This window comes from Fundulus heteroclitus, chromosome 16, assembly GCF_011125445.2.
Source record: "Fundulus heteroclitus isolate FHET01 chromosome 16, MU-UCD_Fhet_4.1, whole genome shotgun sequence".
NCBI classification, from domain to species: Eukaryota; Metazoa; Chordata; class Actinopteri; order Cyprinodontiformes; family Fundulidae; genus Fundulus; species Fundulus heteroclitus.
Genome location: NC_046376.1, coordinates 27,261,530 through 27,274,481, shown reverse-complemented (window position 1 = coordinate 27,274,481; position 12,952 = coordinate 27,261,530). Strand labels below are relative to the sequence as shown.

Here is a 12,952-nt window from a genome sequence, read left to right as displayed (position 1 = left end):
CGTCACATGATTTCAGTTCCGCTTTCGATCCAGCGGAGGAGCGGCAGCGTTTGACTCAGCAAATCAACTATCTCGCAAAAATAAAACACACACTCATTCATTTTCAGCAATATGTAATTTATTCTGCTGCCAGCAATCCAACACGTCACAGCAAGAGATCCACATGGGTTTCTTCCTCACTGCGAAATCCCAGCACTTTCATGCCATGTACCCTTCAGGAGGCTTCATACATGGTGCAGCTTATTTGTATTTTTGACCCCGATAAAGATGTATGAAACCCTTTAAATAAATGAATCCTTATTGCCATAGCTTGATCTCACAAAAAGTAAACTGCAATAACGACACCTCTTAAAATGGAGGGGGTGCCAGTCTCTCGAACTGATTTCTAAACAAAATTTGCACAACCATTCTTTTGCCAACATGATGGCACCGTGTTTTCCTATCTACAAGGTTGGAGCATACAGAGGGAGGGATAAAGCTTGCGAAATCTCTGTGGATCGCTTGAGGCCTAACTATTCTCTTATACTCCCCTCTTTTCAGAAAACTACACAGCATTCCTATAAGGATTAGAAGAACAGAATCAAATAGACACATCGTTGATTGTTCCACAGCGGGGAAATTCAGGTGTCCATGCAGCAAAGTTAAAGTCAAATGTAGCATGCAGATGCGCACAAAGATAAAAAGTATACAAAACAAAAAAAATTAGAATAAATGACCATAAGGGGAAAGCAACCCAGGAAAAGTTGCAGTTGTTAAAATAGCATGCTGGGATTAAAGAAATGTGCGGCTGAATATGGCAAATAAGGCATGTGTATCTATGCTTAAAACAACAACAGACTATTTACAAGAAACTGTGCAAAACAGTAGCTACGTAAACACTTATTGAGTTTGTTGCTGGCAAAGATGTTATGAAGTCTAACAGCTGCTGGGAGGAGGGATCTGTGATTGTGCATATATAGGTACCAGCAGTCTGACCCTGAATGAGCTCTCCAGCTCTGCCACAGGTTCATACAGGGGCGGGAGCCATTGTCCAACAGTGATGTCCCGCTGTTTCCCGTCCCCGAAGGTGGTTAAGGTGACATCGCAGGTTAGAGCGGGCCTTCCTGACTGCTTTTTCTCTAAGTTGTAGATAAGCTGCTGCTCCAACAAACCACACCTCAGAAGATGTCGGATGCTGCCGCAGACTCAAAAAAGGTCTTGAGGAGCTCCTCCTTCCAGTAAAGAGCATCAAAGTCCAGTTACTCTTCAGGTGAACACCTTATAAAAGTCCCCTATTTCAATGTCAGTTCCCTGGATGTTTACCGGTGTCAATATGGTGGCTCTACTCCTGTAGACATTTACCACCAGCTCAATGGTTTTCTCTGCATTGATTAGGAGATGGTTCTGCTGGCACCAGTCCACAAAGTACCGTGTCCACTGAGTTGTCCTCACACCTGATGAGGCTGACTATGGCAGTCATCTGAGAACCTCCTTTTTTTACCCTAGGAAGTAGATGGAGAAGTCTGCAGTGTGGAGATTAAAGAGGAACATTGCCACTACAGTTCCCTATAGGACTCACGTCCTTCAGACCGGCCTGTCGGAGACACAGCCCTGTTTCTTCGTATACTGCGGGTGGCCAGTAAGTTAGACCAGTGTCCCCCTGGATAGATGATAGTCCTGTCCAGCTTGTCTAACAGAAGCCCAACTGGATGGTATTTAAAAAACATGATTCTCACAGGACTTCAAGGCTTCTTCCAATGGGTTGGAGCTCAGTGCAGGAGGCAGATAATCCCATCATCTACGCAGATGCCAGCCTGGTAGGCAAAATGAACGAAAACCTCAGCAGGACGGGAAGATGGTTGTGGACCCAACCTCTGAAGAGTCATCATCAGATGTGAGGTCAGTTGTACCAGTAACTTATAAAGTTACTGCTCAGATGCGTTGCCTTCTGCGATGGTACTGGAGTGGTACCTTTCGCAGCTTCGGGCTCATGTTGAACGTATATCCCATGATGCCAAACAGTTTATCTGCGCAGCTCCTGAGTAGCGTGGAGCTGCAGTCTTTCGCATATTTTGGAGCTCATGCCTCACCTAAAGTGTTGAAAGCATTGTGTGTGTGTGTGTGTGTGTGTGTGTGTGTGTGTGTGTGTGTGTGTGTGTGTGTGTGTGTGTGAGAGTGAGTGTATTTGTGAGAAAGAAGCAGAGGGGAGATGAGACTGTCTGATCTGCTCCAAAATTTGCCTTACGAAGTTAAAACTTTATGAGGATGTTTTTGCCTCAGCCATGGGGGGAACAATGAGAGGGACCGCAGACTTTTCACCGCAGTGAAATTATTTTAATACATTGGACATTGCATGTACATGCTGAGTGATCTTTGGTGAAAGGAATGGGCAGCTCCACCAGCTGCTATCAGCCTTGTCCCGAGCGAGAAGGCTGAGAGGAGTGGGGAAAGGCAGAGCTGCTAGCCACGGTGATTGGATCTGCAGCCATTTTTCTTGAACCAAACACTCTACAGAGACAGAACTCTAATAGCTTTCGGTGGGCGTAAAATTAGAGAAAGCTTCAGTAAGTCCTCGGATCTGATTCAGCACGCTCATCTGCATTTATATGAGGACCATTTATATGAGGACACATTATATATCTGATGCACCTTTTCCTACTTTTGGCACCTTCTTCTGATTATTGACTACTGAGGCGATGTGTCAAGTGAATTTCTCCAATGTAAGATCAATAAAGCCTATCTTATCTTATTTAGTAAGCTGAAGTGTCCTTTATCTTTTCCTCTTTTTTCTCCTTCAGGTTTGTAAATAGTAAAATTATATTTCATTGTTTGAACCACTCCGTTCATAGTGGTCCTTAACATTAATGTTCTTTACGCTTCAGCTTTTCCTGGACTTCCTTGGAGAAAACCCAAATCGTTTCTCCTCGCCTCTCGGTCAATCACTGAAAGCAGTGTGTTCAACGTCAAAACTCCTCTTTGGTACACTCGGTTTGACCTTGCTCCTGAGCAGGGCAGCAGAAACTCAGGCAGTGCCTGTTGATGAAATGCTTGCCAAACCGAGACGGTGGAAAGGGAGCTCTATTGCTCATCTCTGACCAAAGCATGCAGTTCCAGTTAAAGTCCCGCTACACGTTTTTCTTTTCTGATTGTGCATTACTTACCAGGTTCAGAATCCAAATCGAAGAACCTCCAGGATATCCGAACCCAAAGCTGGAGAGGCCGCAGCCACTGTATGAAAGTAACCTTTGTTGGTTTTCTGAAAAGGGCAGACCTGTGTCCAAATGTGAATATTATGTCCCGTGTCGCACCACAGCAGGCAATTTTCTCTATGATGCCGATTCAAGGCCCAGGGTATGTCACATTAAAACCTTGACTTTTTTTATCTTAAAACTACGTCATAAAACTACGTCATAAAACTACGTCATAAAACTCACTTAGAATCTTATCAATTATTTCCTTCCAGACATCTGAAATTAGACATACACTTTCCCTTTTTAAAGGCAGACGAATACTCAGCAAGAACAGATAAATCTGATCCGTTACCCGAGGAAGGTAGGAACAAAAGTAACATTGTTTCTGGCCAGCGCTTTTCCTCCTTCACGAGAAATTTGGTCTAGAACTCTCGGTAAGTTTCTCATACGTCCTGTACACCTCCCCGGATGACGGCATTCTGCTCTTGCAACCCTGGAAGACAGAGCTAGTAAACAGTAATTTTTAAAAGTAAACAGTCATTTTTAATTGACAAGATTTTTCTCGCTATAGCTTCAATAAAGGGATTTCTTTTTGTGTTTCAGTAAATGTCAGGACTGGCGGCATGTACAGGGTGGACCGCTGGAGATAGGCACCAAATGATTACTTGTATTTCTATTCTATTCTATTCTGTTCTAGAGACTTACTGGTGAGTGAGAGCCAGTGGGACCGATCAGTTTATGGACAATGAAATCCATCAATCTGACGAAGAGTTTGTAAAATTTGTCAAGCTCTGAGAATTGTCCAAAGGCCTTGGCTCTAGAAACACCAACGGTTAGTAGAAAATGAGGGACATGTTACTGTTAGAATTAACCTTTTGTGGTTAATTGTGTTTATAGCTATATCAGTTATTTACTTGTTATTAGCTCTGTTTGAATTGATATTAGACATATACTGGTTAGTCTGTGTGATGGCAATTATTTTATTTGGTTTATGATATTTCATGGAAACCTCCTTTGTATTCAACATTATATTCTTTTGTGCTAAAACACTCTTCATAGGGCTGAGGACTAGCGTAGGAATGTTCAAGGTCTTCTCTTTATCTACGGATAGAGTCCACCGCTAGACAACTCTACACGTGGCTAAAATAAATGAGACTTTGGCTTCTGAGAACTTAAGACTCTGACTCCTTTCCTCTGACTGCCAACAAAAGAACTGGGTAATAGATAAAGCTAAAATTACCTTTGCAGATGGTTTTTTTTTTTGCCTTCGATATACCTCACCATTTTAGTATTTGATGACAGAGGTCATATCAGGGAATTATCACACCAATTAGCCATTTTTAACTTAGCATCTTCCGCATTTAGTTTAGGTTGCAGAGGACTTTGTCTTCACAGCGAGTTACTGTCCAAGCTTTACACAAAAGAGATTCATCTTAATCTAGACAAATTACAGACACACAGCAGCAGCCAAGAGAATGTCGCCTTTAATAGGTTTTTCAAGGTGTTGCCAACTAGACAGGATTAATATGTTGGGAAGGATTTCTTTGTGAGAGCTTTCCTCAAAGTGTTTTAATGGAGGATTAATAGCAGTAGGCTGGCAAAACTCCTGCTGCTGATCCGGAACTCGTTATCAAACTTTGTTGGTTTATAGGATTATTTCCCACTCAATGGACAGTTACCAAAATACTTTACTGCATGACTCATACTTCGCTAAAATATCAGTTTTTTCTACAATTAGTGATCCGACAGTCAGAGCCAAATTCTTGTTTTACCTTTGGCCATATCTGGCGTAGATTTTGCGTTTTGTGGCTTCAGCATTTTGTGGACAATTGTCTTTGTATTGCCAGGCTGGGCTGCTTTTATGTGAACTATTAGCACAAAAGTGGATTGAAGTCAAGCCTTTTATTTTTGGGGAAAATTTTACTAACTCAAGAGTGAAGATAACTTGCAATTGTTGAGTTTAATTTAGGATACGGTTTATTGCACCCAGAGTGTTCTTGCAGGAGCCACTGGTCTGAACTGGCCTGATCTCGTCGGGGGACCCATATTGACGGGAGCCAGAGGTTTGCTGTACGATGGTGAATATTTGGTTCTTGTCTTATGTGAATTGTGGGGGTTGCTGGTTACAGGTGGTGGGAAAGGAGGGGAAGACATGGCTGAGGTGCATCTGAGCGAGCGATGTTCAGAGGTTCCACAGCCAAAGATGAAAATCAGGTGCTAAATGACAGCCAGGCTGGTCTGTTTAAACCTGCTTGTTAGATGTAACTTTAAAATCAATCAGTCTCACATGTTTTAAAAATGAACAAAAAAAAAAAAAGTTTTTCAGTTACTTCTCTATTTGATTCTAAATGAACATTTAACCAAACCAGCTGTTTACCCCCACAGCAACAATTCAGCCACAACACAACACAAATGGAAGCTGAGCAGGACCCGGGCGGAGTCGAATGGCCTGATTCAATTGTAAAGCACTAACGACGCATAAGGGCAGGATGTGCGCTGAGAAGGATCACCAGGGTGGGTCCAGCAGAACCAGTTAGCCCAACCATACCTCCGATTCAAACATGGCTTAAAAACTGCTTTTGGCACCAGCTGTGGAGGGGGTGTGGGGTGGAATAATGATTAATTAAATTGTAAACGCCTTAGTTCTGAGTCAATAACAGTTCATGTTGGATCTTGAGCAAGTTTTGCATTTGTTATTGAAGGCTCTGTCAGCAGGGCTTAAACCTTGTATGTGTACCTGTACCTGGCAAATAAAGTTAATTCTGATTGTCCTGCAGCGATTCACTAAACCTTTATTCTGTTGTGCAAAAATAAATATTACTTTCGCAGAACTAAATGAGGTATTACTGCCAGACAATGGCATTTTTGAATGGAGTCAGAAACAAATGTATTCTAGTTCAAAGTCTGAAGATGATGAGCGTCCATCGTGGACAGTGGATCACATTCTGGTCCACTCATATGAAGTTGAACCCTTTGCAGCTGGATGGCCTGTTGTGTCTGATCGCCACCACTGTCCACCATCTGAGCTGTACGCTTGAAGGAACAAGTTTGTCCGACTGGAGGTAAGCGTCTACCAAAATGTGCTCATTCTCAAAGTCAAATCTTGTTTCAGTCCCAGTTTTTAAAATAAAAATTGAATGCCCTTCCTGCCATCTAGAGTCAGTCATTGCTAACCCCTCTGACACCAGTAACCCAGATGTTAACCGTGCAGAAACAATAGCTTTGCTTTTTAAATACTTTGCGTATTTTTCATCACACGGTTGGTAAAAAAATGTAATGCTTCTCAGGCCATTTCATTGAAGCTGTGATATAACGAGATTAGATAGAAATAGATAAGTAGTGTGGCAGGATCAGCCCAGCCCACCGGCAGAATCTTTAGCTCAGGAACAAAACATACTGGGGAAGGAGGGACATAGAAATACACACAATGACCCAAGGAGCATGAGAGCTGATACTCTTGTATCTGTGTTCAGGCATTTTTTATAAGACAGCAGAAGCCGTCTGCTCGGCTCTCCAGCAGTTAGGGGTCTAACCCTGGGTAGCCCTCCTCCACACTCCCCAGACAAAGCACATTCTGCATAAAATATTAGACTTTTTTGTTATGTATATTTCCAAGGTGGTCATAATGTTAAGAAAGGCAGTGAAGATTTTTTTTTAACAAGTGGAATAAATAAGTACAAAACTGTGTTTTGAAGAATCTATTGAATGCAGGATAGCCCATCTCTGATTTAACCACTTTAGGTATTATAGATATTGGGGATGATCAAATTAAGACCAGACACAAAAATTAAAATAAACAATAAACTGAAATAGCAATTTAATTTAGCATGTGATTGGAAACTATACATCAGAAACCAACTTCTGGATAAGCGACTGGACATGCAAACGAGCAATAAAAAAGAAATGTTGAAATGTTGCTTAGTTGCTCTTGTGGTGCCTCCTAGACCATGCCGCCCTGGGCATTAAGCCATATCCCTAAACTTAGGTTGTTCAGAAACTGTTCTACTTCCTGTTAGATACTGACTTTACATAATCTCCCCACTGATCTTTATTGCAAAAAGAAAAAAAACACACGTTGACCATCCCTCTAATTTCAGAATCAGCCATATAGGCTAAGTTTGTTTATAGTGATTATAGTTTTGACTTCGGCTGCCTGCTCTCAGACTTCAAACACTTAAATATACATATATTGAAGCGTTCAAGGAGAAACATCAAGAAAAATATGTGAACATTGAGGTCTATAGTTATATTTCTCTCTCTCTCTCTGTCTCTCTCTCTATGTATATATATATATATATATATATATATATATATATATATATATATATATATATATATATATATATATATATATATATATATATATATATATATATATATATATATATATATATTAGTGTATGATGGATTGGTCACCTTCAAACTGCAGATGGGACGTTGCTCCAGGAAAACACTCTGCTGAGAAAGAACAGAGGATTGTTTTCATTCAACCACAAAATACAATTCTGTGCTTAATTCTGGAGGAATCTCAGATGAATAGTAGGACATTTCCTAAAGAACTATGGACACAAGGCCTTCTCATAAACCTCTCAGACAATACACGGGCCTCCTAAATCTGGTTTCTGTTATCACTCAACAAGAAACAGCTCTGACATATAGGACCATGTCTCAGTCATTTTGGACCTCTGGATGTTTGTCACCGAGAGTAATATCCTCCAGAGCAGGTCAGACCTGCACCTCCTTGCTTGGACATATTATTTTGTTGAAGGCCTCATGAATTAACAAAGCACTGTGTCTCCTAAAAGCAGTCCAACATCTGGTTTTTTGCCCAAACACAAACTCCCTGTTCGTTTGGGCTGAATTTGTGATGAACTGAATGAAGGATGAAAACAGGTCAATCCATCATTTATGGCATTTATGACACAACAGAAGATTTATTTCCTTTTAACTGAGGCTGATTTTGACATTCATGTCTGCTGCCAAACAGGACCTTTGGTCAGAGGGGCCTATACTACCAGTTCCACACATCCCTTATGAGGCTCTATAGTAGATGTAATAAAGCTAATTAATCGCAGTTAATTATGCAACAGTGATTTCTAAACTATATTGTGATCAGTCGCAGGCTACAGAAACAGTTTTGAATGATTCTGCACTAACCCTGTGTTAGATTTTCTTGGGTTTTCACCCAAACCCTTGCACGACTAAAGGCAGCCACTTGAAAAAAAAAAAAAAAAAAAAAAAACGACAAAAGGTTGTAGTGATAGTGAAAAGCAGACTTTAGTCACGATTCAGAAAGTGATTCAGTTCAACCATTTTCTAGATAACACTTCTGCTTGTTTTGCCCTCACTCTGCGCGCTATAATTGGATCATTGCTCATTCTTTGTGAGCTTGTGGTTGGTTGGAACCGTTGTTTGCCTCAGAAGAAGTGAACCGTGGGACCAGAGCAGCAAGATGGAAATGATCAAGAGCCACCTCCTTATGGACACGGCGCAGCTGAGGGGGTAAACACGGTATTTTGGGGAATCCGGGAGAAAAAAAAAACGTCTCTGATTTGGCCGGTAGCTAAGCTTGAAGGTGGAGGTGAGCAGTCATTGGAGGCTGTCCGTATCTGATCACAGCCGCCGCTGCACCAGCGGAGCTGCGCTCTTCCTTGCGCAGCAGCAGCAGCAGCAGCAGCAGCAGAAAGTTTATTTCCATCTGAGCTCAACCCGCCCACCTCCGCTCTCTGTCTGCCTCTCCGAGCCTCGGTTTCGCTCCGTTTCAGTCTGCCTCCACCTCAAGCTGCGGCTCAGGGGGGCCACAGCCGCCGAGCTCGGCCAGCTTTATTCCCACAGCCGCTCCTCCTGTCGGACACATGGAGACAACCTGAGCGTAAAGACCTCTCTTCATCCAGCGGACCACAGGCGCCTCGCTGGTTTTATTTTATTTTTTTAAAAAGAAGAAGAACAACAACAACAAAGCGCAAGAGTACCAGCACATCTGTTGATTTTCGCCGGACTTTTTGGATTCCTGCCGCATCTCAGGTAAGAAACGTGGCCCCGGCCACCTGTCGGTCTCAAGGTGTGTCCGTCGCCGGGTTGAAATGCTACAAGGCGGCCTCATGAGTGGAAAAACAGGGCGCACGGGCTCCCACGCCTTGTGATGCCACAGCCAAAAACGCGTCCTGTGTCATCAAAGGTAAAGCAACGAGTGCACATAAAGTAAGACTGCCCCACTTGTTAGAACTGTAACTACATTCAGTTGCTCCTTATGCGCGTAAGGACAAGAAACTGCGTTAGTCCGGCTCTGTTCCTTTGCCTCTGACACGCTCTCGGCTCATTCCCGAGGAGAGATTTTATTTTTGTTGTCATCGCTGAGTCTTTATCAGGCCTCAGAAGAATGTTAGGGATTTCAAACATTTGGGGATGTTTGGTTGGGAGCAGCAGGTGCAGAGGACAATGGGAACCAGCAAGACAGGGAATCAGAGAGAGAGAGGAATTAGACAACCTTCAGAGACATTTTGGCACTCTCTACCTTATTTAATTGGGCTATGATGTGACCGGCGGCAGCACAAAGTGATCCATATTAGCGCAGGAAGGAAAATGATGCATGGCTTTTCAACATATTCAAAATGTGAGAAGTCCGACATGTGTTTGGATAGTCTCCCCCCCCCTCAGTCAGTATTTTGTAGACCCACCCTTTAGCTGCTCTTACAGCTGCAAGTCTTGCGGTGTTTGCCTCCACCAGCTTTGCATATCTAGACTGAAATATCTCAAGCTCGGTCAGATTGGACGGAGAGCGTCAGAAAACAGCAGTTAATAATTTGGATTCAGGCCTGGACTTTGACTGGGCCTTTACGACACACACATTTGCTTTTCTTTAAAGCTATGCCTCCATTTCCTCCAAGAGTATCTCACATCTAACCCAATTTACCAACTCTTACCAGTTCCCCCCCCCCCCAGCCAAACATAGCATTTTTGGATGCCCAGGGTAACTTGTTCCATGGGTTACATTTGTGTTTCTAACAAAACACGTAGGCCTTCAACAGAATATTTGTTTGATTTCAAGATGGTTAAAAAAACGTTGCCACCCATGTTTAAATTTCCGTCCACTTTGCATTTGTGCGCTGCTTTCTGTTTCTCTGACATATATAAAATCCCAATAAACGATGTTGAAGTTCACGGCCCGTAAAACGAGAAAAGGTTTAGCACCTTTAGCATTGCACCGCTGAAAAAAAAAATGTGTGCAGGAGGGAATGGTGCATCTTCTGAAAGCTGAGTCCATCCTGCTGGTCCAAATCTTGTAGCTTTTCTGCAATTATGGCAGCGTTGAGCCAAAGCTGTGCTGTGGTCTAGGTGGCACCAGCCTCCTGTTTTACTGTTTTGGTAAAATTATGCAAATGATTTGAACAATTTCAAACAATGGTTATCAGTGCTGGACCTTTGGCCCCCTTTTTTGCTGTGTTTCTCCTCTTTCAGTCTGCACAATGAGAACACATGGATCAAGTTCCAACAGGCTCTTCAGCCGGACAATGAGGCCTTTATGACAGTTTGTTAACCTGAACCAATCATATCTACCGGTATCGGAGCACGAGATCAGGAGGTTCAGCTGTGGTCTGAGCTGCCGACAATTACCATTTTGATTAACAACCCGACGTTTGGCAATTTACCAGGGATAAAAATAGGATTTAGTTCCACGTTTGATTGCACAATGCACAAGTCAGCGGGGACAATGTTATAGGCAGCTCTCATTTAGAATGATGAAACAGACAAAACAGATGCAAATCGGACGTACGGTAAAGTATCCTCATGTCAGGCTTCTGAGTTGCTGTGTAGCAATAAAATGAGTAAAAGTGTGAGAAAAGGATTTATGAAATCAATTTGTTTAGAGCTTGTCAAGAATGCAGCTGCCTCAGCCGCTTTGGTTACAGAAATCACGACTAACATTTAGTCATTTGGTTGGTTTTCTAAAAGGGGGTGGGGGTGGGGGGCTGTGAAGAGCAGTGGTGCAACAAAGGAGGCAACTAATCCCTGCTTATTTACACCTTTGTGACTGATGAGCACTTGACACGTCTTTAAAGTGCCTCAAGTAAAAAAATAATGTGCAAAATCCTCCTCCGAAAGGTTCAATAGTATAAATGCGTAATACAGAGAAACGTGTTATAAAGACTGAAATCTATCCCAAATTTTCTTTGCTCTTGTAAATTTATGAGATGAGACGGCCTGTCTCCAAAAATATGTTAAATTCTCTAGAGAGTTTCTGAAGTATTTATGCCGATGACGATAACAGTAATAATGGAAAGAAACGATTAGATTCATAGAGATTAGCTGTACGGTATCTCTGTCTATAATCTTTAGAACCTCTTGCCTTAAGACTAAAGTTTACCCATCATCACTTTACCAACTCTGCTTAGTACTCCAACTGTGCTGCTAAGCAGGGAGAGCTGCAGTCGCTGCCGAGCTGCCCCCGAGGTCTCCGATAAATTCCTGAATTTGAATACAGATAGTAGATTGCTTTAATTTGTTTTTTTGAGGATGGGAATATTGCTACATTTGATTTGACGTTACAGAATTTCTAACAAATGTAAATGAAAGATTTAAAGGAATAGACAAGGTTACTTTTTAAAAGTGCAAAGAATATTCTTCATTGATTGTTGTTTTAATATAGATCAAATCTGATGATACAATCTTTTTGTTTTTGTTTTTAAATGTATTTGAGAACATATTTCACAAATAAATGTCTTTTTTTGTTTGTTATTGATGTTAAGCTCTCCCGGATTTCCCCACACCGGTATTAAAACCTGAAGCCTCATTCAGCCTTAGGCCAGCTCTGTAAAACGTACGCAAGGATTGGTTATGTCATGTTTTGAAAGTAGCATTAAACCAATCATGGAAAAATAGTTCGACCTGGAAGAGAAACAGTCCCAATTACACATATGGTTTGGGGAGTTTTCAAAAATTTTTAATTAAAGTTTATTTTTATTGTCCCCAATTCTTGTCAGAACATTGTTTCCTAGGTGAAACCATTTCTATGTAAAATAACAAAAAGGGAAATCCAGATTTCCCCCCAAAACATTGCTTAAACCTCATCTCCCCTCTACATGTGAGCTAAATGTATTGTTATATTCCTGGTACACGATACACACTATGATGTTGTTCTTTCCAAGAGAAAAAAAACAACAAATGAGCAAATAATCGAATTAAATAACATAGACGTAATTACATTACATAAAGGTAACTGTACCAAAGCGTAAAAAAACAACTAAAAACTCAATCTACCATCCCTGTCATGTATGTAATAAAACTGATAATTGGGTGGGATACCCATATAATCAAATAACCTTGATTAATGTAAGTAAAGGTTTAATGGGATCATGGTGGACATACAATAATTTATGTACCACTTGACAATAAGGCTCTCTTTATAGGTGGCTAATAAGCTATTTATAGATATGTTATTAATTAATCTGTAAACACGTTTTAACTCATTCATAATTAATTAAGGTTGAACATGAGACCAAACTGTACTTATAAGGTAGTAACTTAGTCTAAAATGTTTAATATAAAAAGCTCTAGATAAAATATATATAATTGAACAGATTAGGCTCACTATACGGCAAGAAACCGGTCTGTTTTATCTCTAATAAATGCATAATAAACATTTATAAATGGGTTAAGAAAGTTTACAGATTAATAAATACATAAACTATTCATCAGCCATATATAAGGGGAGCCTTATTGTAAAGTGGTACTAGAATTTAAACAGAATCTAATTGAAAAACAAGTAGTTAATCCTAATACTG

General features: G+C 41.2%; 1 protein-coding gene across 2 annotated transcripts in view; it reads left to right on the top strand.

Annotated features, from left to right (window-relative positions):
• Positions 1 to 8,613: 8,613 nt before the first annotated feature.
• Positions 8,614 to 12,952, top strand: part of card11 (caspase recruitment domain family, member 11) — a 43,744-nt gene continuing 39,405 nt past the window's right edge. For both annotated transcript variants that reach the window (XM_012850376.3, XM_012850375.3), the window contains exon 1: positions 8,614 to 9,194. The gene's annotated coding sequence lies outside the window, so the exon portion shown is untranslated. The remainder of the gene's footprint in view (positions 9,195 to 12,952) is intronic.